The sequence below is a fragment of the Pleurodeles waltl genome, chromosome 12, assembly GCF_031143425.1.
Source record: "Pleurodeles waltl isolate 20211129_DDA chromosome 12, aPleWal1.hap1.20221129, whole genome shotgun sequence".
Taxonomy (NCBI): domain Eukaryota; kingdom Metazoa; phylum Chordata; class Amphibia; order Caudata; family Salamandridae; genus Pleurodeles; species Pleurodeles waltl.
Window position 1 is genome coordinate 294976603 of NC_090451.1, and position 25964 is coordinate 295002566.

Sequence of the window (25964 nt, forward strand, 5' to 3'; positions counted from 1 at the left end):
GTTTGACATGGTGAAAGGCAATTTTTTCTCCATTCCCTATTTCTGGCACTGAATAAGAACTCAGATATAAGGATTATATGAAAACAATGACAAGATGCAGCTTTAGTCTCGGTGTTGATTGTTCACATAACACCATCAAATGCAACCATTCCCAGGTCACTGTCTGCCCTGATGAGAACATCTATGACGGAGGTCAAAACGTCATTGACAATTAACAAAGCAGACTTTGTGCCTTTCTTTTGTGTCCATTCATGAACTGCATTATTTTGCTGTAAGAACTTGACGGAAGCTGTCTTAATTTTATTGATACACCTACCACTGAATATTCAAAAATAACAGTGAACTGATTAGATTTCTGTTTCTGTGGTCCTGTTTGCACTTGGGGAGCACTTCCTTTAATATATTCTATTTTTGAGTGTTGTTTTCATGATCTGTTTGAGTATTGTGGCAATATATGATAAATGTTGTTTTATATATCGAGTACTTGTCGCATGACAGATCATTGCTGACAGAACTATAACTGTCCCAAGGATATATTTCATTGATTGATTAATTCATTGGTAAAAAAAAAAAAACTGCCTGACTGTGAAAAGAAATCTTTTAATGAGTTTCAGATGAATGTTGTCCCTTCTGTTATCCCTAAGTTTGGGCCTTTGTTCAGTGGGCCTAACTGAGTCCCTGTAGTCTGCCTGCACTACATCTAATCAGCTTGAACTCATAACGTTGTCCTGGTCCAGCTAGACCAGGTATCTACTGTTGGTGAGTTTGTGCTTTTTTGCGTTATTTTCACAAAAATCTTTAAAACTCCATATGATCGGTTCTACTGATTGGATTTTGTATCATTTTGGTCTTGCTTTGTTTATTAAAAATAACTAAATGTTCCTAACTTGGTGTGGGATCTTTCTGTGTGGTGATTTTCACTTTCTTACTGTTAGAAGTGCTGCACAAATACTTTACTCATTTTCTCTGTGTTATACCTAACTGCTCTGTGCCAAGCTACTAGAGGGTTGAGAACTGGCAAATGTACGGTTGATTTGTGCTTCATCCTGACACCAAATGTAGTTACAGGTTGAGCAAGGTTCACATCTCAGTCAACCACCAACCCAGTTTCTTCACAATCCTTGGTGAAGATCAGGAAGGTTGTATGTTCCATTTCCAAGTGAGAGAAATGAAAGGATAGTTTACCACATACACCAACCACCAGAGTGTCACAACACCAAACACCTCTGAGAAAAAGTTCAGAACTGATCTAGGGCCTCCTGCTCAGATCAAAGCTACCTATGCAGTCTCATCCAAGCCCTCTTTTTTGTGTGGCCCTCCTCATACAAGAATCCCAGTATGGATTAATGTGACTAACAAGTAAAGCACACACATTCCTCACAGTCTCACCATCTCACCCATACATGGTAACACAACTTTTGTTCTTCATGTTCCACATAGATAGGGTGAAGAACTCAGTTGAGAGTTATTATCAGGTATTTTAACTGGAGATGCCTGGTGATTCCTTTTGAGCAAAGTCATGTTGTGTGGTCTCAATCCATTATAGGGGGGCCCTCAGTGAACCTGAGTGCCTGTCAATCCAGTGAGGCAAATATCAAAAACCAGCATAGACAAACTGACTTTACCCACAGTCTAAATTAGAACAGGGACATGTGTGCTCCACAACCATGCAAGGGTCATTTGATGATTTTTGTGTAATCCAGTAGAGGTTTATTTTTTGCATACGAAGAGAAAGAGGATTTATACATTCGTCTGGCCTGTGCATCTTTTTCTTAGCCGTGCCCCAATGTGTTCAATTCCCAGATGTGAACAATTCTATCTCCTTTGCTTTTTTCTCCTGATAGTTTGAAAGACCTATTTATGTGGAACATGAAGAACACAATAAGACAATAAAAGATCTTACTCTGCTCAATCTCATACGTAGATGGAAGATCCCAACTGACTCTACACAGAACACGCAGACATGGGAAAGTTGGTATGTCACCTTATGTATGAAGAGAACAAAAGACAAGCAGACATAAACAAATGATCAGATGAGACAGCTTGCTCAGCTTAGAGTTTCATTTGGTTAAGATCTTTTATCCGGGTAGGATTTTGCCATTGGTACCTTTGACCTAAAAATCAATAGTATGATTTGTTAATACATCATAATTGAAGTACCTGTCTGCATGTAGCCACTATCCGTGTATTGATACACTTCTACTCATTAGTGCTATGTAAAATATAGAAGCCTGAGGAGAGTCTAGAGGGGATTGAACATTGAAATTGATGACGTACTGAAGGATGATGTTGAGTTTTCTATAAGCCTTAAACTGCACTAGTGTTTTACGCCTCCTTCTTTCTATGCCTGGAGAATAAAATTCATGTATTCTATGCATGCATAATGAAATTACCACACAGCAGTAAAAGCAGAAAAAGAAGGCACACTGGTATTAGAAGTTAATCTTTTATGGTGGAGAGAACTTTTGTAAGCTTCTGTCTTGTAACTCGCCATTCTATCTGCCATCTTTAGCCAGAAAGAGAGACAGGCAGGACAATCATTCTTCATCACTGGAGGTAATTGTATATAGAATGTGATAGGACAATATTTTTTCGGTCATTTATTTCTATTTCCAGGTCTTGAGATTTCCTCTGTGTTTCGTTGTAGGAAAAGTAGTTCATTCCCTTTCCCACATGTGTTAAAGGAAGTGGTAGCATTTACTGAGGCTCTTGGGCCTTGATTTATACTTTTTGATGCAAAAGTGCGCTGACGCAGTTTTGAGTCAAAAATTTTACCGCTGGCTAACGCCATTTCTTAATGTCACCCATGCGTCAAAATTATACTTGGATGCACAGTGGCGCTAAGAACAGGTTAGAGTCAATTTCCTGATGCTAACCATTGCGCCTTCTCGTAAGGCAAAATTACGTTAATGCATGAAAAATGACTCCTATCCAGTTTACGACATGGAAAAACGCAGCAAAACAGATGTGCGCCATTTTTCACCACAATAGCGTCAAAAAGCGATACAACAGCAGCAAACAGTGCTAAGGAGACCCAAAATGGTTCCCAGAAGCCAGGAGAGACCCCAGGGAGACCTCAATCAACCAGGAACCAGCCAGGAGGACACAGACAAGACCCAGGGGAGAGACAAGAAGAAGAGGAGGAAGTGTCGCTTCAGTGCAGAGGAGCATGAAGTCCTGGTCAGAGAGGTGACGGAGCACCAGCATAAATTATTCATCACCTCTAAATTTCCAAGTGGAAGGAGAGAGGCAATTTGGCAACAGATTGTGGACAAGATTAACAGTGTGGCAGAGGTCAGGAGAACTGTCACTGAGTGTAAGAAACTCTGGCATGACTCCAAGCGCAGGACAAAGGAGAAAATGGCAAGGAACAGGAAGGCAGCACTGCAGACCAGAGGTGAGAGTCCAGCACCGCAATAGGACCGGGATGAGATGGAGGAGATGGTTGCAGCCGTCATCCCGGAAGAAATCGCCACAGGAGTCGCAGGACAGCGCAGACTACCAGGAAACAACACATATGCAGGGTAAGTTGCATGGGGGACAGAAATGCCTAAATGTCAGGTGCAAGAAGTGGGAGGTAAATACCTACTACACAATGCATGTCAGCCCTGAAAATCAGGCAGTGAAAAGGGCAAAGGGGCACTGCACGGGTGCATGGGCTGTGCAGGGGCATCCAGGGGCACAGCACAACACAACACCAACAACCTTCTCATGGGGGTACACCGCCATGCCAAGGCTGCTGGAAATGCTAAAGCAGACCAGGAGGCTAGGGTAGAACATAAAACTTGGCTGCTGTCACAGGACAGCTGGTATTGTCAGAATTTAAGCTAGAGGACAATGCACAGTCTCAGGCAAATGGCTTTAACCACATTTACATTGACAACATTTGCCACTACTACTTGTGCTGTGTGTGCTGGTCAATTAGGAAATGACAGTTAGGTGCCCATGGCACAAACACACTCAAAATAAGGGATCAGTATGAGTACATGATCAATCCCCATCAGTCCCTATCCAAGCGCAACTCCTGTCAACTGCTCATGTCCACAGACACAATAAACATCAGGCACTGTCACATACATTATGAAGTATACACCAGTAACCTCATACCCATGCTGCCCATTACAGGGTCAACCCTGTGCCTGTGTCACAATAGTTGCAATGCCACCATGCAACACCTCAGGTGTCATAGTGCCAAGACGAGAGCATTGCGGGGAGGACATATGTGAGTAGCTAGACAAACACACCTGCACAGCCATAAGAGGAAATGGAACTCTGACAAGCCCATCGGTGCAATGCAATGTAGCACACATTCGGAAATATCAACATGAGAAACTACCAGTGGTGACACATGTATCGTTTCATGGAAATGTAATACATGGTATGGTGCTAGGTCTCAGCACTGTATAGGTGTATGTGAAAAATGATGGACTGGGACATGGCCTTATTGTTATGTGGCATCAGCACACCAACAAGAATTGCAAGGCCTCACCATGCTAATGGAAGCAGAGGGAGGGTTGATGAGGACAAGAAGGTGGCAAGCCACTATTTGAACATAACCCGCACCTAGAAGATGTGATGCAGACAATTCCCCAAACTGCCCACACTACATGTGACATGGAGGTGGGGCACAGCCCTGAGAGACTGCCAACATTAATGACAGGAACAATGCATGGCAACCAAGATTACAACATAACAGCAATAGGAAGTTGGTGATGTCACATTACAACTGCCTCAACACAGACACAGTGATTGCACAATATCTCACTGCAGAGGACAATGGCACTCCTGTGGATCTGTCTGTCCTGGACTACCCTGATGACATGGATAACCAACTGACAACCATCAGCCAGGAAACCCTCCAAGATGTCCTGGGAACCCTCCAGACACCACCTCGAGTTGCAAGGAGGAGCACACATGAGGCATCCATCCCAGAGGAACAATAGTACGACCTGCCAGCTCAAACTAAGCTGAGGACTCTGATGACACTAGGACCACCTTTGAGAGGACAGTTGTGGGAGTACAGCGGGAGCTGGCCAAGGAGGTGCGGGTGGGGATGCAAACTATGGCAGCCAGCCTTGAGGGGATGCGCATGTGCATGATGACATCCACAGAACAGTCAGCAGCCATACAAGTCACATAGGGGGTCATTCTGACCCTGGCGGCCGGTGGCCGCCAGGGCCACCGACCACGGGAGCACCGCCAACAGGCTGGCGGTGCTCCCACGAGCATTCTGACCGCGGCGGTTCAGCCGCGGTCAGAAGCGGAAAGTCGGCGGTCTCCCGCCGACTTCCCGCTGCTCGGGGGAATCCTCCATGGCTGCGGAGCGCGCTCCGCAGCCATGGGGATTCTGACACCCCCTACCGCCATCCTGTTTCTATCGGGTCTCCCGCCAGGAACAGGATGGCGGTAGGGGGTGCCGCGGGGCCCCTGGGGGCCCCTGCAGTGCCCATGCCAATGGCATGGGCACTGCAGGGGCCCCCGTAAGAGGGCCCCACTGTGTATTTCAGTGTCTGCAATGCAGACACTGAAATACGCGACGGGTGCAAACTGCACCCGTCGCACCCCTGCAACTACGCCGGCTCAATTCTGAGCCGGCGTCCTCGTTGCAGGGGCATTTCCTCTGGGCCGGCGGGCGCTCTTTTGGAGAGCGCCCGCCGGCCCAGAGGAAATGTCTGAATGGCCGCCGGTCATTTGGCGGCTCCCTCCAGGCGGGCGGCGCCCGCCGCCCGCCGGGCTCAGAATGAGCCCCATAGTCACTACTGCAAGTCCAACTGTGTGTGAGGGGCCTCCCCACTGCTGAGAGGGAATTGCCACAACACCTGCCCTCTTAATCTTGCAGCTGCATGCATGACAAAAAGCTGGACTTCCTCAGGGCAGACATGGCTGCCTACCACAGGGATGTTGCTGCCATACTCAATAATCAGCAGCTCCTCCTTGTTGAAGTTATGCCATATCCAGTTCCACAGATGGCATCTGCCAGGAATTTGGAGTCCACCTCTCCAACCACTGAAGTGTGTGTTGTCCCCTCAACCCCACCAGAACCACCATCAAGGGCAGAGGAGACAACACACATCAGAGGGTGAAGATGTAGAACAGATCATCTTCATCCGTAGGAATACCAGGTAGCACCAGCCCATGCAACATGGGCACTGATTTTCCTTTCTCCTGTGCTTGACAACATGCCAGTGTTGCTACAGTTGGTCCCATGAACTCTTCACTGACACACTGTTAACCTTACCACTATGGACTGCAGTTGGCTCTCACTACTCAATTGGCAATTCATGTTCCTCTGCACTGAATGACACTTCATCTCAGCATGGCCGATGACATGTCCCTCAACCTTGCACTTGTGTAGCATCACAATAGAATGCTTTACACTAATGGGGTCACAGACCTGGACTATGTAAATATTGCACTACAGCACTTAAAAATAAACAGCACCTACACAACCACTTGGTCTCTGTGTAATGTGGCACATCTACTTTGTAGGAGATTTGTGAGGCATGTAACATGTCAATGGTCACAAAGTGTCAGTAATAGAGTGCAGAAATAATGTGGCAGATATCTACGCACAAGGGCTGGGACTTTTAACTTTTCAGTGCTGCTTTTGCCTCATTTCTGAAGTAAAAGCAGCACAAACTAATAAAATATCTTTGTAATTTGTAAGTTTGTGCTGCTGTTGCCTTAAAAAATGAGGCAAATGCAATGTAATAATAGTTTATTTCAGACCCAAGGTATCAATAAGATGAAACACAAAGCTGGCCACATCCCCTATAAGAAACCCACTGTGTATGTAACATGTGCTTCACAACATACATGCCACACCCACAACATACAGCAGGAATGGCTCTGTAAGAGTGTTTGGCCAAAAACGTCAGCTGGGAGTACAATTAAAACACATAGGCGTGAATTCTGTAAATTATTATTATTTTTTTTTAAATCTGTTTATTAAACTTAAAGACAAACAAGGTCTGGGCATAGCAGTACATTGCATATATTTAGGTGAAAAGTCACCTATCTTCTATCGTTTGTACATTACACAGTATTGATACATTTCAGTGTACTTGCTTTCCATTAACATTCAATAACCAGTAACATTAGACATGCAGAATAATATTCTTAGGTATGTCTTTTGACGTCCATAATGATAGTGGGGGCGTGAGGTTGTGCTGGTTCCGAGGGCTACAATTCTGTGAGTATTTTTTAGTGTAGAGGGATGGTTGTGCCATGAGACTGTCATTGGGTAAGTGTGGTGTGGGCTAGGCCTATTGATGTAGTAGTTTGGGTCCATTCCTAGCAAATTCAGTTATTATGTGTAAATCTATGAATGGCGTATTTCAAGTTTATTAAAAGGTATGGTTCATGGGGGGTATTTGTCATCCCTAGATTCAATTGTAACTACAAAGAGATCCCAATTTTCAGTCCCACCTATTGTCTGACCACTATGCTGTGATTGCCTCAGAGTTTGAGCTTCCGCCAGTGTGTAATCATGTAGATCGCGTAGCCAGATAGAGTGTGGAGGGGCATTTGGGGCCTTCCAATGCGTGGCTATCAGGCGTTTGTTTGTCACGAATGCTAAATCTACAAACTTGTGGGCGTGCTTATCTTTTTTTTCCCGGAATCGTATATTAAGTAAACAGGATTCTGGAGTCTGGGTAAGCTGTTGGCCTGATAGGTCTATGGTTGTGTTGACGATTTGATTCCAGCCATTATTGATCGTGCGACACTCCCAGACCATATGGAAGAAGGTCGCAGCGGGGGCAGCGCATCTTGGACATATGGGGTTAGCTCCTGGATATATTTTATGAATATGAGCTGGGGAGAGATAAGCCTGATGCAGATAATTAAATTGCGTATATCTTAGTCTAAAGTTACGTGATACGGACTTGATCGAGGTTAGGGCTGTGTCCCAGGATTTTTGTGTTATTGGTGTAGAAAGAGCGGAATCCCAGCGGAGTTTGACCTGGGTTAGAGCTTTACAGCTTCTTGATAATAGAATTTTATATAATTTGGTAACAGTGTGTTTTGCCTCTCCCATAGAAAGTATTGCAGAAAGTAGGAGGGATTTATTTGGTTCGTTTTGACCACAGCCCCAAGTGTTGCGTAGGAGATTGTTAATGGCATTGAATGTCAGAAAATCCTGTGGTTGCACCGCCCCCGTAGCTGCCAGATCTGCGAACTTGATTGCTTTGGATTCGCTATATAGGTCTCCTGCATAAAGGGTATTAACCGTTCGTAAGTCATGATTAGAGGATAAGGTATGGAGGCCCGGGAGCTGAGATATTGGAATCAAGGGAGAGTAGGGGAATGATGGCATTTTGCCTTGTACATATCTCTTCCAGCAATGTCTGGCAGAGCTAAGTAGAGGAGTATTATGTCGTAGATGAGGGAGACCTGTTAACAACCATGCCAATATCTGTGTAGGGGTTATGTAACCCAGTATTGCTATAACCTCTGTGTTGGACGGCTCATTGAGCCATTTGGTGACCCATTGGAGTTGGGCTGCTGCATAATATAGCTCAAGGTTCGGCATACCTAGACCGCCTTCCACCTGCGGATATTGCGTGGTGTTTAGAGCTACTCTACGCCTGTCCCTGCCCCAGAGTAAATCAGTTAGCAGAGAATGTGTTTTGTGGAAAAAAGAGCGCGGTAGGGCCAACGGGAGTGCCGAGAAATAATATAAAAATCTCGGTAGTATTAGCATCTTGACTATTGCTATCCGGCCCATGGGCGATAGAGGCAAGGAATTCCAAAATGCCAAAGAGCCCCGGGTGGAGCGGAGGAGCCTGTCTAGGTTACCTTCTCTTAGATCCGCTATAGAGTGATACACTTGGACACCCAGGTATTTGAAGGTTTGGTACGACCATGGTAATTGATGTATGGGGGATGATGTTTGTTGTTCAGGGGGCAAACCAATGAGGGGAAAGATACAGGATTTAGACCAGTTCACATGTAAGCCAGACACCAGAGCAAAGCTATCCAGTATATGCATTATCTTGGGCAGGGAGTCAGAGTGGTTGCGCAAGTATATCAGGGCATCATCTGCGTACAAAGAGATTATATGATGTGTTTCGAACTCCTTTATTCCCCATTTATGTGCATTCATCCTGAACTTGATTGCAAGTGGTTCCATAGCTATTGCGAATAGCAATAGTGATAGTGGGAAGCCCTGTCTGGATCCTCTGCGCACAGGGAAGGCTTCCGACACTACCCGGCCGGTTTTGACACAGGCAGTTGGTTTGGAGTATAGTGTTATGATCCAGTCAATGAAGCCGCTCCTGAATCCAAACATCTTAAGGGTAGTGAATAGATATTCCCAGCCTAGCGTATCAAACGCCTTCTCAATGTCTAGTGACACAGTCAAACTTTCTGGGTCAGTGGTGTTGTGCATGATACGAATTAGGCGCCTTATGTTAATAAAAGTGTTTCTACCCGGAATAAAACCCGACTGGTCTGGATGTATAAAGTCAGGTAGATGGGGGAGTAGTCTGTTTGCTAAGATTTTTCCCAGAAGTTTACAATCTGTGTTCAGCAAAGAGAGTGGTCTGTATGATCTGACGTCCAACGGGTCCCGACCTGGTTTTGGTAGAACCACTATTAATGCTTCCCTCATGGAGTCTGGTAATTGTTTTCTGTTGCGTGCTTCATTAACCGCTTCTGTGCCTTGGACGAGATGATCTCGTCCAAGGCTACAGTTCCCCTGTGCCTTGGACGAGATCATCTCGTCCATGGCACAGGGGAACTTGGGGGCGCGTAGCGCGCCCCCGTGCACCCCCCTTCCCCCCCCAAGTCGGGGATGGAAGGGGAAGACCTTCCCCTTCCACCCCCGACCCCCCCCACCCCCCCCCCCGTGACGTCAGCGCGCGCGCGCGCGCTGATGTGTCACATGGGCCTCCCTCGTCGCGCTGGAAGCTCTGCTTCCAGCGCGATTGAAAAAGAAATGCAAAAGCATTTCTTTTTCAATCACTTGGGAGGCCCGGAGGGGCTTCAAAGGGAAGGAAAAGTATTTCCTTCCCTTTGAAGTCCCTCCGAGGGTTTCAAAAGCCGGATTGCTTGCAATCCGGCTTTTGAAACCCCACTAGAAACCAGGGATTTTTTTTTTTTTCTTTGAAATTGACAAAAGGGAGCGACCCCTTGGGCAAGGGTCGCTCCCAGGGGGGGCATTTTTTTGAAAAGGCCTTTTCTGCCCCCCCTGGGGGCAGAAACCTCTAGGCACCAGGGACCATTTTTTTTTTCTTCATTTTTTTATTTTTCATTTTTTTTTATTTGGTGGGGAGCGACCCCTTAGGCAAGGGTCGCTCCCCTTGGGGGAAAATTATATTTTGGCCATTTCTGCCCCCCTGGGGGCAGATTGGCCAATTTTAGGTCAATCTGCCCCCAAGGGGGCAGAAACCACTAGGCACCGGGGATTTGTTTTTTGGCGCCAATGTCACGCAGGGGAGCGACCCCGTAGGCAAGGGTCGCTCCGGGGGGGGGGGGTGGGGGTTGGGGGGGCAAATTTATTTCAGGCCATTTCTGCCCCCCCGGGGGACAGATCGGCCTATTATTAGGCCGAACTGCCCCCAGTGGGGGCAGAACCCTCTAGACGCCAGGGCAATTTTTTTTTGTTGTGTTTTTTTCTTTTTTTTTTTCTTTTTTTAGAGATGGGGAGCGACCCATCAGGCAAGGGTCGCTCCCCTGGGGGGGGCAAATTGTATTTAGACCATTTCTGCACCCCTGGGGTGGCAGATTGGCCAATTTTAGGTCAATCTGCCCCCAAGGGGGCAGAAACCACTAGGCACCGGGGATTTGTTTTTTGGTGCCAATGTCACGCAGGGGGAGCGACCCCGTAGGCAAGGGTCGCTCCCGGGGGGGGGTGGGGGTTGGGGGGGCAAATTTATTTTAGGCTATTTCTGCCCCCCCGGGGGACAGATCGGCCTATTATTAGGCCGAACTGCCCCCGGGGGGGGGGGCAGAACACTCTAGGCGCCAGGGCAATTTTTTTTTTGTGTTTTTTTTTTTTGTTGTTTCTTTTTTTAGAGATGGGGAGCGACCCATCAGGCAAGGGTCGCTCCCCTGGGGGGGCAAATTGTATTTAGACCATTTCTGCCCCCCTGGGGGCAGATTGGCCAATTTTAGGTCAATCTGCCCCCAAGGGGGCAGAAACCACTAGGCACCGGGGATTTGTTTTTTGGCGCCAATGTCACGCAGGGGGAGCGACCCCGTAGGCAAGGGTCGCTCCCGGCGGGGGAGGGTGGGGGTTGGGGGGCTGGGTGGAAGGAAATTTGTGGCTCCTCTCAGATTCCAGAACTTTCTGTCACCGAAATGAGAGGAAAAAGTGTTTTTTGGGCCAAATTTTGATGTTTGCAAAGGATTCTGGGTAACATAACCTGGTCAGAGCCCCGCAAGTCACCCCATCTTGGATTCCCCTGGGTTTCTAGTTTTCAAAAATGCACTGGTTTGCTAGGTTTCCTCAGGTGTCGGCTGAGCTACAGGCCAAAATCCACAGGTAGGTACTGCTTTTTATAAAAAAATGTGATGTGTCCACGTTGTGTTTTGGGCCCTTTCCTTTCGTGGGCGCTAGTCCTACCCACACAAGTGAGGTATCATTTTTATCAGGAGACTTGGGGGAACGCTGGGTAGAAGGAAATTTGTGGCTCCTCTCAGATTCCAGAACTGTCTGCCACAGAAATGTGAGTAACATGTGTATTTTTAGCCAAATTTTGAGGTTTGCAAAGGATTCTGGGTAACAGAACCTGGTCCGAGCCCCGCAAGTCACCCCTCCTTGGATTCCCCTAGGTCTCTAGTTTTCAGAAATGCACAGGTTTGGTAGGTTTCCCTAGGTGCCGGCTGAGCTAGAGGCCAAAATCTACAGGTAGGCACTTCGCAAAAAACACCTCTGTTTTTTTCCAAAATTTAGGATGTGTCCACGTTGCGCTTTGGGGTGTTTCCTGTCGCCGGCGCTAGGCCTACCCACGCAAGTGAGGTATCATTTTTATCGGGAGACTTGGGGGAACGCTGGGTGGAAGGAAATTTGTAGCTCCTCTCAGATTCCAGAACTTTCTGCCACAGAAATGTGAGGGACATGTGTTTTTTTAGCCAAATTTTGAGGTTTGCAAAGGATTCTGGGTAACAGAACCTGGTCCGAGCCCCGCAAGTCACCCCTCCTTGGATTCCCCTAGGTCTCTAGTTTTCAGAAATGCACAAGTTTGGTAGGTTTCCCTAGGTGCCGGCTGAGCTAGAGGCCAAAATCTACAGGTAGGCACTTCGCAAAAAACACCTCTGTTTTTTTCCAAAATTTAGGATGTGTCCACATTGCGCTTTGGGGTGTTTCCTGTCGCCGGCGCTAGGCCTACCCACGTAAGTGAGGTATCATTTTTATCGGGAGACTTGGGGGAACGCTGGGTGGAAGGAAATTTGTAGCTCCTCTCAGATTCCAGAACTTTCTGCCACAGAAATGTGAGGGACATGTGTTTTTTTAGCCAAATTTTGAGGTTTGCAAAGGATTCTGGGTAACAGAACCTGTTCCGAGCCCCGCAAGTCACCCCTCCTTGGATTCCCCTAGGTCTCTAGTTTTCAGAAATGCACAGGTTTGGTAGGTTTCCCTAGGTGCCGGCTGAGCTAGAGGCCAAAATCTACAGGTAGGCACTTCGCAAAAAACACCTCTGTTTTTTTCCAAAATTTAGGATGTGTCCACGTTGCGCTTTGGGGTGTTTCCTGTCGCCGGCGCTAGGCCTACCCACGCAAGTGAGGTATCATTTTTATCGGGAGACTTGGGGGAATGCTGGGTGGAAGGAAATTTGTAGCTCCTCTCAGATTCCAGAACTTTCTGCCACAGAAATGTGAGGGACATGTGTTTTTTTAGCCAAATTTTGAGGTTTGCAAAGGATTCTGGGTAACAGAACCTGGTCCGAGCCCCGCAAGTCACCCCTCCTTGGATTCCCCTAGGTCTCTAGTTTTCAGAAATGCACAGGTTTGGTAGGTTTCCCTAGGTGCCGGCTGAGCTAGAGGCCAAAATCTACAGGTAGGCACTTCCCAAAAAACACCTCTGTTTTTTTCCAAAATTTAGGATGTGTCCACGTTGCGCTTTGGGGTGTTTCCTGTCGCCGGCGCTAGGCCTACCCACGCAAGTGAGGTATCATTTTTATTGGGAGACTTGGGGGAACGCTGGGTGGAAGGAAATTTGTAGCTCCTCTCAGATTCCAGAACTTTCTGCCACAGAAATGTGAGGGACATGTGTTTTTTTAGCCAAATGTTGAGGTTTGCAAAGGATTCTGGGTAACAGAACCTGGTCCGAGCCCCGCAAGTCACCCCTCCTTGGATTCCCCTAGGTCTCTAGTTTTCAGAAATGCACAGGTTTGGTAGGTTTCCCTAGGTGCCGGCTGAGCTAGAGGCCAAAATCTACAGGTAGGCACTTCGCAAATAACACATCTGTTTTCTCCCAAAATTGTCGATGTGTCCACGTTGCGCTTTGGGGCGTTTCCTGTCGCGGGCGCTAGGCCTACCCACACAAGTGAGGTATCATTTTTATCGGGAGACTTGGGGGAACATAGATTAGCAAAACAAGTGCTATTGCCCCTTGTCTTTCTCTACATTTTTTCCTTCCAAATATAGGAGAGTGTGTAAAAAAGACATCTATTTGAGAAATTCCCTATAATTCACATGCTTGTATGGTCACCCCGGAATTCAGAGATGTGCAAATAACCACTGCTCCTCAGCACCTTATCTTGTGCCCTTTTTGGAAATGCAAAGGTTTTCTTGATAGCAATTTTTTACTCTTTATATTTCAGCAAAGGAATTGCTGTATACCCGGTATAGAATGAAAACGCACTGCAGGGTGCAGCTCATTTATTGGCTCTGGGTTCCTCGGGTTCTTGATGAACCTACAAGCCCTATATATCCCCGCAACTAGAGGAGTCCAGCAGATGTAACGGTATATTGCTTTCCATAATCTGACATTGCAGGGAAAAGTTACAGAGTAAAACATAGAGAAAAATTGAGGTTTTTTTCACCTCAATTTCAATATTTTTCTTTTTCAGCTGTTATTTTCTGTAGGAAACCCTTGTAGGATCTACACAAATGACCCCTTGCTGAATTCAGAATTTTGTCTACTTTTCAGAAATGGTTAGGTTTCTGGGATCCAGCATTGGTTTCATGCCCATTCCTGTCACTGACTGGAAGGAGGCTGAAAGCACAAAAAATTGCAAAAATGGGGTATGCCCCAGTAAAATGCCAACATTGTGTTGAAAAATTGGGTTTTCTGATTCAAGTCTGCCTGTTCCTGAAAGCTAGGAAGCTGCTGAGTTTAGCACTACAAACCCTTTGTTGATGCCATTTTCGGGGGGAAATCCACAAGCCTTCTTCTGCAGCCACTTTTTCCATTTTAAAAAAAAAAAACGAAATTTTCACTGTATTTTGGCCAATTTCTTGGCCTCCTTCAAGGGAACCCACAAAGTCTGGGTACCTCTAGAATCCCTAGGATGTTGGAAAACAAGGACGCAAATTTGGCTTGGTTAGCTTATGTGAACAAAAAGTTATGAGGGCCTAAGCGCGAACTGCCCCAAATAGGCAAAAAAAGGCCTGGCACAGGAGGGGGAAAAGGCCTGGCAGCGAAGGGGTTAAACACCTCTAGCAGAGGTTGCAACAGGTGAGTACTTTGCGAGTTATAATATTCTGGCGGTAGACCATCTGTGCCAGGGGTCTTGCCTCGTGCCATCTGAGAAAGGGCCAAGCGAAGTTCTTCAATAGTAATGGGGCCGTCTAGTGTATCTGCGTTATTGACGATGTTCGAGTTTTGGGGAATCTGAGTTAAGAATTCTGCAAGTTGCTGTTCTGTGGGAGGTGTAGAAGATTGGTATAACGTATAATAATATGAGAAAAAGGCCTGGTTAATGTCAGTTTGAGTGTTGACCACTCTCCCTGTTTGTAGTTTGATAGCTCCTATCGGTGATGATTGCGGTGATTGGCGCACCAGCCACGCTAATAGTTTGCCCGATCTGTCCCCCTCAGCATGTTGTCTCATTTTAAAGTGTCTATAATTGTGTTTACCAAGGCTGTCGTCCGTTTCTCTATATTTTGCTTTCAGTGATATAAGTGTTTCTGGTGATGAATTATTTGTTGAGACTTCAATCTCTGCTTTATGTATTTTGGCCTCCAATTTTAATAATTCTGAGGACAGCATTTTCTTAATGCCCACCGATGCCGCCAGGCAATATCCCCTGACTACTACTTTATGGGCATCCCATTCGATAGCTCGGGTTGATGTTGTATTTTTGTTTAGAGAAAAATAGGTTGTTAGGCATGTGGTCAATTCTGTGTTAAAGGGGGGATCCGTCAAGGCGTCTGGCTGAAGGCGCCATGTTGGAATGCGGGCGTGAATATATCCCCACATCAGTATGGAGTAGTGTGGATTATGGTCTGATATGGTGCGTGCCACGTAACTAGATGTAATTACCTTTGGGATTATGTTAGATGTAGCGAAGAACATGTCTAGTCTAGTATAGAGTTTGTGTACTGGTGAATAAAATGAGTACTCGCGTAGTGTGGGGTGAGAAGTTCTCCATATTTCAGTGAGCATGTTATTAGCAGCCCATTCTATCAGGTGAAGCGATGCTCGTTTAGCCGGGGCGCGTTCCAATGGGGGGATAGAACGGTCTTTCAAAATATCCAAGACGCAGTTAAAGTCTCCCCCCCATATGGCATCTATTGCAGGGTCGCTGAGCATGCTACTGCCTATTGTTCCTAGAAAGTCGCGTTGATTTGTATTAGGAACATATAAGGTTATCAAGGCTAATGGAATGCCATCTAGGGTACCTTCTAAAACTACATACCGTCCATTTGGGTCGCACTGTTTGTGGGACACAGTATACGGAACCCCGGGGGCTATCCATATTACAGTACCTCTGGCATATGACGAGAAGGTGGTCCCATATAATTGTCCTTTCCACTTTGTTTTAGTTAATGCCAGTAGGGATTTATCTAAGTGGGTCTCCTGTAACATGGCTATGTGTATCTGGTGCCTCCTGAGATATGTGTAAATCCGTTGTCTTTTGCTTGCGGAAGCCATGCCCTTTACATTCCATGTTAAGGCTTTATATTGCGTAGTATATTGTTTATTTTGTGATGCCATAGGGTTTGAGTAAAATATTCTGAGGGGATATCGCTCAGGATTGTGTAAGCCCAAATTTTCTTTGTTGTTTGGTATCTATACCCAACAACTAGCCTTCTAGCTACTGAAATGTGTGCCCTGTTCCTAGGGTTTACATTATGGTGTGACGCTCTATAATTATTGCATGTCGCTATACATAATAACCAAACTTTCCATTCAACTATGACTACTAGATCCGCTATGTTTAATGACAATAGCAGGAGAGGTAAAAACAAGGGGATAGACAAACTTGTCTGCTTGGGATAACAGTCTATATAGTGTGGAGGGTGTTCCATGGTTACGGGTATTGGAGTGATTTTAGAGCCGGCCTATTTTGCATATATAGGTCTCATTTCCAGGGACGAGCGGCGGCGGATCGGACACACAGGCCAGAGAAAGTATCCACATAATTGTAAACGACTACACTGGCTAAACAGCAACAGCTAAAGAAATGGTATCCTGAATATGGGATCAGGTATTTAACAAATGTCGTCTGCTGTTCTTGGGGTGAGGTTTGGGCCCCTCTCAGTTTCCGTTGAGTCAGAATTTAACTCTAGATCAGGTTCAGCTTCTGATTGTTCAGAAAGAGATGTCGGTGATACGTTGGCAAAACGCTGCGCAGACTGCAGTAGTAGCGATCTTTCTACTCGTGATTGTTCAGGGGAAGGTTTGTTACCTTGCTTACTGCGAGGATTACGTTTGTTTCTCGGGGGCAGGCTTTTGACATTAGGAAATAGAGGATCAGCTAGTCCTTTTGCGTGAAGCCATGTCCATGCATCCTCAGGAGTAGTGAAGAATAGGGTACGAGTGACGTCTTGTACTCAGAGTTTAGCGGGGAACAGCAAGGAGTATTTAATATTGTGTTCTCTGAGACGTTCTTTGACCCGGTAGAATGAGTTTCGTTTTTTTTGTACCTCAACTGTGAAGTCCGGATAGGCGGTTATTTGCGTGTTCTCAAAGTGAATTGGGTTTAATTTCCGGAATAATTGTAATATGAGGTCTCTGTCGCGGTAGTTCAATAGTTTTGCTATGAGGGGACGTGGATGGGCGCCCGGTGGAGGGGGTCTGCCCGGAATCCTGTGAGCTCGTTCTATTGAAAAGAACTTTGGGACGTTATTCTTCAACACCGTTTCAGTCAGCCATTTTTCGATAAAGAGTTCTGTATTTGGGCCTTCGATGTGCTCTGGAAATCCTACAAACCGGATGTTGTTTCGTCGCGACCTGCCTTCGGCTTCTTCGGCTCGTCGCTTAAGTGTCTCCACTTCTGTTGTTATGGCGCTTAATTGGGATTTAACTTCTAAAATGGTTGGTTTGAGGTGCGACGTATCCTTTTCGAGTTCGCCGACCTTTTCAGCTAGCGCCTTCTGATCCGTACGAAGCAGGTTAACATCTTCTGTAATTGAGCCAATTCTTGCTTCCAGAGTTGTTTTAGTTTCCAATATGGCTTGCAGCACTTTTTCGAATTGTGCTGAGTGCGTTTGCAATGTCTCTTCCACTTTCGGAAGGGTTTGGTATGTGTCTGTGGCACCAGGTGCTAGAGGCGGGTTAGTTGGACCCATGTTTTCTGGGGGTGCACGTGGGGTCTTTGGTTTTCCCATCAGATGGTTCACGTTTAAAGGTATTGCCAAGCTCCGGAATCAGCGTTGCGCTATTTTAGTTTTATCACAGAGGCTAAGTGCTGCAGCGTCAGCGGCACATCACCTACGTTGCATAAGCGCTGAGCCACGGCGCAGAGTCTGCAAACGACGAGTGGTCTCCATCTTTCGCTATGTTACGCATTCGCTGGCCGGGACTACGAAGGGCTGATCCTATTTCCGCCAACTTCTGTGCCGTTTTGGTGTCGGCTCCTTTTCAGCCTATCTACTAGGCACTGTTTTTCTTAGTTTGCTCCTATTATGTTGATCAGGCTTGCTCTCTCTCTCAAGTTTCTTCAATCTACTATAGTTAAATCACATTGTTTTTGGCCCCTTAGTAGCGGTATTACTATGTGACTAGCGGTTTTTCCAGGCGTTTATTCTATCAGCCAGGGATGCATCCGATCTCTAAAGGAATAAAAGAGGTCTATAGAGCACACTATTCATACTGTCCAGATTCCCTCCGTCGGGCGCGCGCCGGGACGGGAGCCCCAGGGATTCGCACCTACCGCCTCTTGGGATCCCTGTAGTCAGCACGGTTCTCGCCGCCTTTGTTTTTCAATTCAGGAGCACACGAGTGCTTCTCAGCGTGGCCTCGCTGTAGTAGAGGGCGCCGCGAGCGTCTCTCGGGACTATCGCAGGTTAGATTTCTGCGGTGGCTCCCTCAGGCCCATATGCGTTGCCGCCTCTGCGTCATTGGTTCCCTGTCTGGTGAGAAATGGTTTTCATCTCCATGGTGGGCCTGGACGATTTTTTCTGCAGTATCTCGCTTTTGCTACTATTTTGGAGTTCTGTATCCTTATAGCCAGCGCAGCTCCTACCGCCGCGTTTTTTCGGGCCTCAGGCACTCGGGGATTACACAGCTCGATCGCGCGGCAAGAAAGGGTGGCACAAGCGTCTCTCAGTTCTGGTGTGCGTTATGCGTTTTGGGCGGTTCCCTCAGGTCTGCATATGGTGCCCCTCGTGTTCCGATTTTAAAAATCTTGCACTTACTATTTCGCGGGAGTTCCGCGTTATACAGGCAGCGCGATTCCGGCTGGCTTAGCTTTTCAGTTTTGAAGCTCACGGTGCTTCACGTCGTGTTCGCGCGTCGCGGCAGGGCGCTGCCGGCATCCCACGGGCCCGGCGCGGATCACTCGTCCCGGGCAGCTCCCCTAGGTCCGTGCCCGACACCGCCGCCGCTCCGTCGACTCCGCAGTTAGGAGGGGGTGTTTTTTTTACCTCCGCCGCGGGTCAAAGCATCTCTTTGCAGGATCTTGATTATAGGCCGGGTCGGAGCTGTGAATTATACGTCCGACCCGGTCGCCATCTTGGACAAGCCCCCGTGAATTCTGTATACTTGACCTCATTAGAAATTGACACTACTCAGTTTAGGAATGTTCACATGAACATCAGGCTGCAGGCAGACGTCTCACAGTGCCCAACATTCTGACACAGCACCCAAACGATGACAGTTGTAAAATCACACCTACCTGTCAAATACATGGGAAACATAGTCACGTTGAGTGGTGGGTACAATGGCTGGCAGATCCACTGAAATTTAGCTTTGTTGCAGCTGCCAATGTGACAGCTCAGTTGGAAGTGGGAATTAGCATGTCAAGAGTGGGATGTCGATGCAGGATGGAATAAATAGGCCAACAGAAATGTGGCACTGTACACTCATGCAAAGATCCAGATCCCCAAGCATATGACACATGCGTAAAGGAGTAGCTAAAACTTTGATAACTATGTACAAAAGGGAACTTAAAACTATGTCACACACCTATACTAACCTAATCTATTCTAACTATACATTACCCACAACTGGCCCTAACTACCCTATGCTAAGCTTACTTACCACATTTAACTAAACACTATAAACATTTGCCCCCACACCCCTTAAATGACAGGACACATGTAGGACAACATTAACTAACCTAAACAGATACTAATACTAAACAAATATATATATATATTTTTTTTTATATTTTTAATGGAATACACAAAAGCCCCAACATTAACGTCCACCTACCGACCCACAAACTAACATGTAATAATATGAAACCCTCCCCACCCCAACCTACTTATCCTATCTAAACTACTAGCCTACTCTAACCTATCACTAAACCCCCTAAACCCACTAAAAAACTAGATAAGGAAATAGGAGGGAGGGGATGGATTTAAGGGTAAGGTAAGGCAGGAGTTCAGAGGTTTGACCTCTTCAGAGTTTTTTTGATGGACTTCAGCCACCGGTTATTTCTGTCCACATCCCACTGGAGAGTGTCAAGCTTCTTTAGGATTTTCCTCATGTCCCTCTGTAGTTGTGATATGGCGGCCATGTCCAAAGCAGCTGAGATGGTAGTCTGTGTACCTGATGTAGTTGCGCCTGAAGGTGTCGGGGTGCTGGAATAGAAGGTGCAGCAGGTGTTGTGGGTGTTGGTCCCGAGGTTGAGTGTGCAGCAGGTGGGGCTGATGAACTGGTGGCCGCTGTGCCACTGGCTGCAGTTGTGCTGGTGGCTCCACCTGTTGTGGCCAATGCCGGTCCCACTTGGCTGACAGCCCGCAATGCTACAGTTACCCATACAGTTCTGCATGCACATTACAATGCAGGGATGCACAATTTTGTGTGGAAAACTGATGCATCACTGTCTTGTGAAAATTAGGGTGTGACTTGCTGACAATATTCTGACACTGGAGCATTTCCAAATCAAATGGGGGCCTACATGTGGCTACTAATCACCTTGTTCACATGCTGCTGCCTATTGCACAGCACAAGAATCCCAAGATATGACTCTGCTTGTGAATGTCTAACGCTTGCATGGAACACTATGTCAACATCCAGTCAAGTAATATATCAGGTCACGTGCCATCTCATCATATCTTGCAATGAGTGCAGCACACATGAGTCACTCACACAACATCTGCAATCACTACACAGGACAGACATTTTCACACTTACTGGATAGGTCTGCGTCCTCAAATTGAGCCTCTTCCCCGATGGTATGGGGTGCCGGTCCACCTGTAACATATGGAAAGGAAATATATACTCAATGTCTGATCATTGTACAAGCATGTGGACAACATGTCACAGTGTGTGACATTTTATATGAGTGAGCTGCTGATCCTGCATGTAGACACTGTGACATACCACTGCAAACTCGCATTGACACTGACACTCCAGTGAGTGATAGACACACATATTCACACATGCACTGGGGCTAACAATCATGTGGTGCTAAACCTGACTACAAAATTTGTGGCTAATCCATATCAGATGGTACTCCATGTCATGATTTGTAATTGGGTGACAATTTCAATGGCACTTCCCTGGTGCACTGCAATACAAGTGACTCAGGTATTGTGGCTTGTGCATCAAGGGACAATGATTAACTGTGTGATGGACATGTGGGTCAATTTTCAGTCAGCAATCATCGTACATTCAGTTGTCCATAACAGATGTGGCACAGTTGTATGTAGGTAACAAATGCCCCATTGGCAGTGTCCCCTAAGCCGTATATGCCCCCTATGCCAACATGATGGCAGTGATCATGTGAGTGCAATGATAACAATGTAGCACTAAACATGGATAGCCCATTTTGCTGTCCTAAAACTGGCAGTGTCTTAGATGATCATCATTGACAGAATGCATGGGCACAGGTGTTCTCATTGCACCTGAAATGTGTTTCTCAGGGCCATATGTACCATGATCAGGTTTTGTGAGTCACACATTGTGAGACTTAGCAACAAGCAATTAGCAAGATGGATTATCTGAGGTAGAACACTCTCAATGACACTTTTTGCAATTCAAAATGGGGTAGCAAATGATCTACCTGATGAATAATGATGAGGTAGGTCTCATTTTGCGAACCCCTTGGGAATGGCGGCACTCATAGGGATGCTGGCCTGCTGGGCTCATCAGTCCACCATGTCTATGACTGCTTTCAAATAGGGATGTAAATATTCATTTAGTTGCAGCCTTATTTCAGCCGGGTAAACAGAAGATATTTCAAAAACCTATATTATGCCAATTTATTTTTTGGAAGCAGTCAGTGGTCTGTGGCACAACTTCCTGCTCAGAATCAATTTTTGTCCATGCCTTCACAAAGGGGAAGGGATCCCATGGGGACCGCTCCCCTTTTGCGAATGGGTTAGCACTAACTTGAAACGGATGGTAACTACAATTGTTTAGTGCCAGCATTTGTGCCCAAGAAAAAAACAATCAGCGGCCTGCGACTCGATAATAGGATAGGAACGCCCATTCCTAAATGCCACTAGCAAACCCTGTTTTGTGATTGTGCAATGTGATAGAATGGCAAAATTGGGGTTGTGCACTTGAATGAATATTTTTCCTGACGTAAACACAAAAATTCCGAAAACTAGGCAGTTTATGAAAATTATAAATAGCTTGGTACATATGGCCCTAAGTAATAGTCGGACATGACTCAATGAAGCTCTGGACTGCATTGCTAACATGTATAAACATGTGTAATACATCTCAGTATTGGTACATAAACAGTTTGTTCTACTTGCATTCCACATGGCCACAAACATTGCATGCAGCATGTCAAGACATCTGCTACTGTCACTAGGGAGCATTCTACTGTACACATTTGTCAATGTGATACTCACCAACAGAGCCACCGATCACCACACCCAGGTGGTCCAGCAGGTCCTGTTCTCGGGCCACCAGGTCAGCCCAGAGATGCTTCAGCTGGTGCTTGTTCCTTGATGTGTTGAATATACGTTTCAGGTGGAGGAGCACCTTGGCCCAACACAGCCGCCTTGCATCCATGTGATACACCTGTACCACACAGCCCCGACTCCAGCATCATGGGAAGAGAGTGGCACACCAGCCTCACAAAGGACCCAAGCTCTTACTCACCCATGCGGCTCAACTGGCCCTTCCCGACATGTTATAGCACAACATTTCAAGAATAAAAGTGAAAAAGTAAGGAAAAACAAATCAGAAGAAAGGAAACTTACAACCCAAATTACAAACCCCAACTAATCTAACACCCAAACAGACACCAGACAGTACAAATACAATTCAGACAACATTAAAATAAACAATAACACTTACACAGGTACAATATACAAATAGAATACACAAAAAGACACAGGATAGACGCCACAAGATACAATATACGCAATCAAAACAAGAGCAACACCAAGACACAGCCACACAGTCAAGAAAAAGCATAGACTGTAAAGTGAAAGTGAAAGTACACCCACTGTACCATGTCTGTAAACAGGATTTCCTTTTACCTCACTTCCTCTCCCCTTTGCAGCTCGTTTTCTGTCTTGCATGTATTTTTTTTACGCAAACATAGTTTGCGTGAATATATTCGACGCATAACCTACATGTGCCGCAATATACTACGCATTACCAGAAAGCTGCTATTTTTGTGGATATCTGCATGCCTGGGGTGCGCTGGTGGAATTAACACTAGGGACCCATTGATGTTTAGTATGCGTTTGCATGTTTTTTCTACACATTTGCACCAATATTTCTGACTCAAACTGTGTTTGGGTGAATTTTAAATATTTAACATGCATGCAGCCTGTATCTAGATGAAGATAGGATGGTATGGCCTGCAGTGTGTGTTATAGTGGTTGGCCACATGTGGTAGAGCATGCAACTGCGGCCAACATTTAGACTATCTTTGTGCTGCATTTCCTTTTTTCTGATGCAAAAGCGGCGCTTAGTTTCAAAATACTATTGGAATTTGTAAGTTTGGGTTGATTTTGCATCAATAAATGACGGCAAGGCTGCCCTACAAAAGTATAAATCATGGTCTGTGTGTTTTGTATGTGAATTAACTGTTACAACTATATGTGTGCTTCTGATAGAATGGCATATAATACATTTGGCGTAATGGTCATGAATGAATGTGTTTCAAATGGGTATCAACATCATATGGGAATCAATGATGTACAACAGTCATGATATGTGTTTGCAATATGTGTTGACTCATTTGATGAGTGTAGTTGTTTGACTTTGGGGACATTACATTTCCCTTGTCAAACAATACACAGGGATGATTGAGGATGGCTGATGAGGGCTGTGTCGGATATATTACCCCTCACGTGTCATTAATTGGCTACGACTTTATGGTGACTTGTGTGTAAACTACCCATATGTTGGCCATTTGTACATGTTTGGTAGGTACAGTGTTTGCGACACTGTGCCTCAATTCCAATCATAAAATTGTTATGTGCACGTCAGTTTGACTAATGAAAATTACCCATGTTACTCATGTTGCTGTGGTGGACCTGTAGCCCTGGCTGCATGTGTCCATGTATTTTCAGAGGTGCATTGCACAAAAGTGTCAAGTTCAAGTGTGAACAGAGTGCAAGGGAGCCAACTAGGAGGCAAAGGCAGGCATAGGGAACAGGCTCTGGTTTACACAAAGACTGGAACAGGTCTGGGTAACAGAAAGCAGGCTCTGGCAGAAACAAACATTAACAAGGTTGAGAAACAGGGAGCAGAGTCTGACTGGAACAAGCAGGAACAGCACTGTGTAAACAGAGAGCAGGTTCAGGTGTAATCAGGACTATAACACAATCCATCAAGGGCTCCAGTACACAAATGAATTGTACTCCAATGCACGATAAGGAGCTTCAGGGAATGGCAGCTTCTAAGCTGTTCCAGGCAGCAGGAAGGCCAAGGCAGAGTCACATGGCTGGGCTGCACGAGGAAGCTCACAGGTGTGTCCTGGAAGAGAGAATCCAGTATAAGGGGACAACTGGACTTTACCCGTAGGAAGCTATGTACAGAAGATTACAGGTCTTACCGACTACCAGGCAGGGTATTATGGGACCTGAAGTCCATGCAGGCTAATGTAGTTCTTTTATAACATTCCATTTGGGAAGGGGAAGCAACCAGGAGTCAGAATGGGAGCCTGGGTGAATGTTAATGATTATTCCAAGGGTACAGATAGTCCATTTACAGAACCTCCCTAGAGAAGGAAGGGCAGAGACTTAACACATGGCGGTGGCAGGACTTATTACCAGAAATGGACTGCGCAGGGCATGTGTTGTGACCATTGCATGTCATACCTGCGACACTCATGCTATCCATTTTCAGGATTGATGCACCTCTTGTTACACAAGCTCCTTGCAGAGATAGCTAATGTCACACTTACTACTGTCAGGGGTCTGTTCATACATTCCTGTTACCACTGTGATTTTAAATCCACTGCCTCATGTAAGAGGCGCTTATTTACCTTATGATTGGAGATGTCATAGTCGTGTGTCATGTGCTACAGTAGACCATGTTGGCAATGTGGATGTGTGTCATATGCTGTGGTCCTATGATTTCATCCTTCATATGTGAAACTGAAAAACAGTTTTTTTAGTATGTGTCTGATGTTTGCTGTACAATCATACGCATCACATGTGATGTTGCATCAGAAGTAGTCAGATTTGCCTTTGTGAAATGCTCCCTGAGGTAATACTCACATTCTTAATGAACATGTGATGGAGAAATAAGTAACCAGAGCAGGATTGTGTGATAAAGTGAGGTGTTTAATTACATATCCTAACAATGTGTTTAAAGTGACTATTGGTGAAAAAAGTTTTTAACAATCTGCTGTCTGCGGCACATTCCTGCAGCTGTGTTTGGATGTTCCCCCTCATTTTCCGTGGCACCATCTGCCTCCTCCTCCTCAGGCAGTTCTTGCTGGGGTTCATATAGGGTATGGTCCTCGTAACACAAATGTTGTGCAGAATGGCACAAGTCAATATGATCTTGCAGGCTGTTTCTAGGGCAGATAGGAGGCTGCCACCTCTGATGTTCATGCACCTGAATCTGGACTTCAGGATTCAAAAGGTCCATTCCACAATGGTGCATGGGTTGGGAAATGGGGTCATGGTCCATGGCTGGATCCTGTAACCCTGATCAGCTAAAAAGGAGTAAGTATTTTGTTAGTGCTTGTACCAGGAGTGTCATGTAGCATGGCAGTTGATATCTTGTGTCGTATGTGACTCATATGTGTTTGTGGCATTGTGGGAGATCCTGGGCTTCTGTGAGGTTCTTTCTGCATTGGATGTTTCACTTGACAACTTGGGTTTGGCTCATTGACCTGATATCTATGGTTTTGTTTCCAAACTGCTGGCCAGTATGTTTGTACCATACATTGTGTAGTGAGCAACATGTTTTAATTAGCTTTCACTGAAGGGTACATGATACTTCCACACACAATAGATTCCGATGTGGTGGTAAC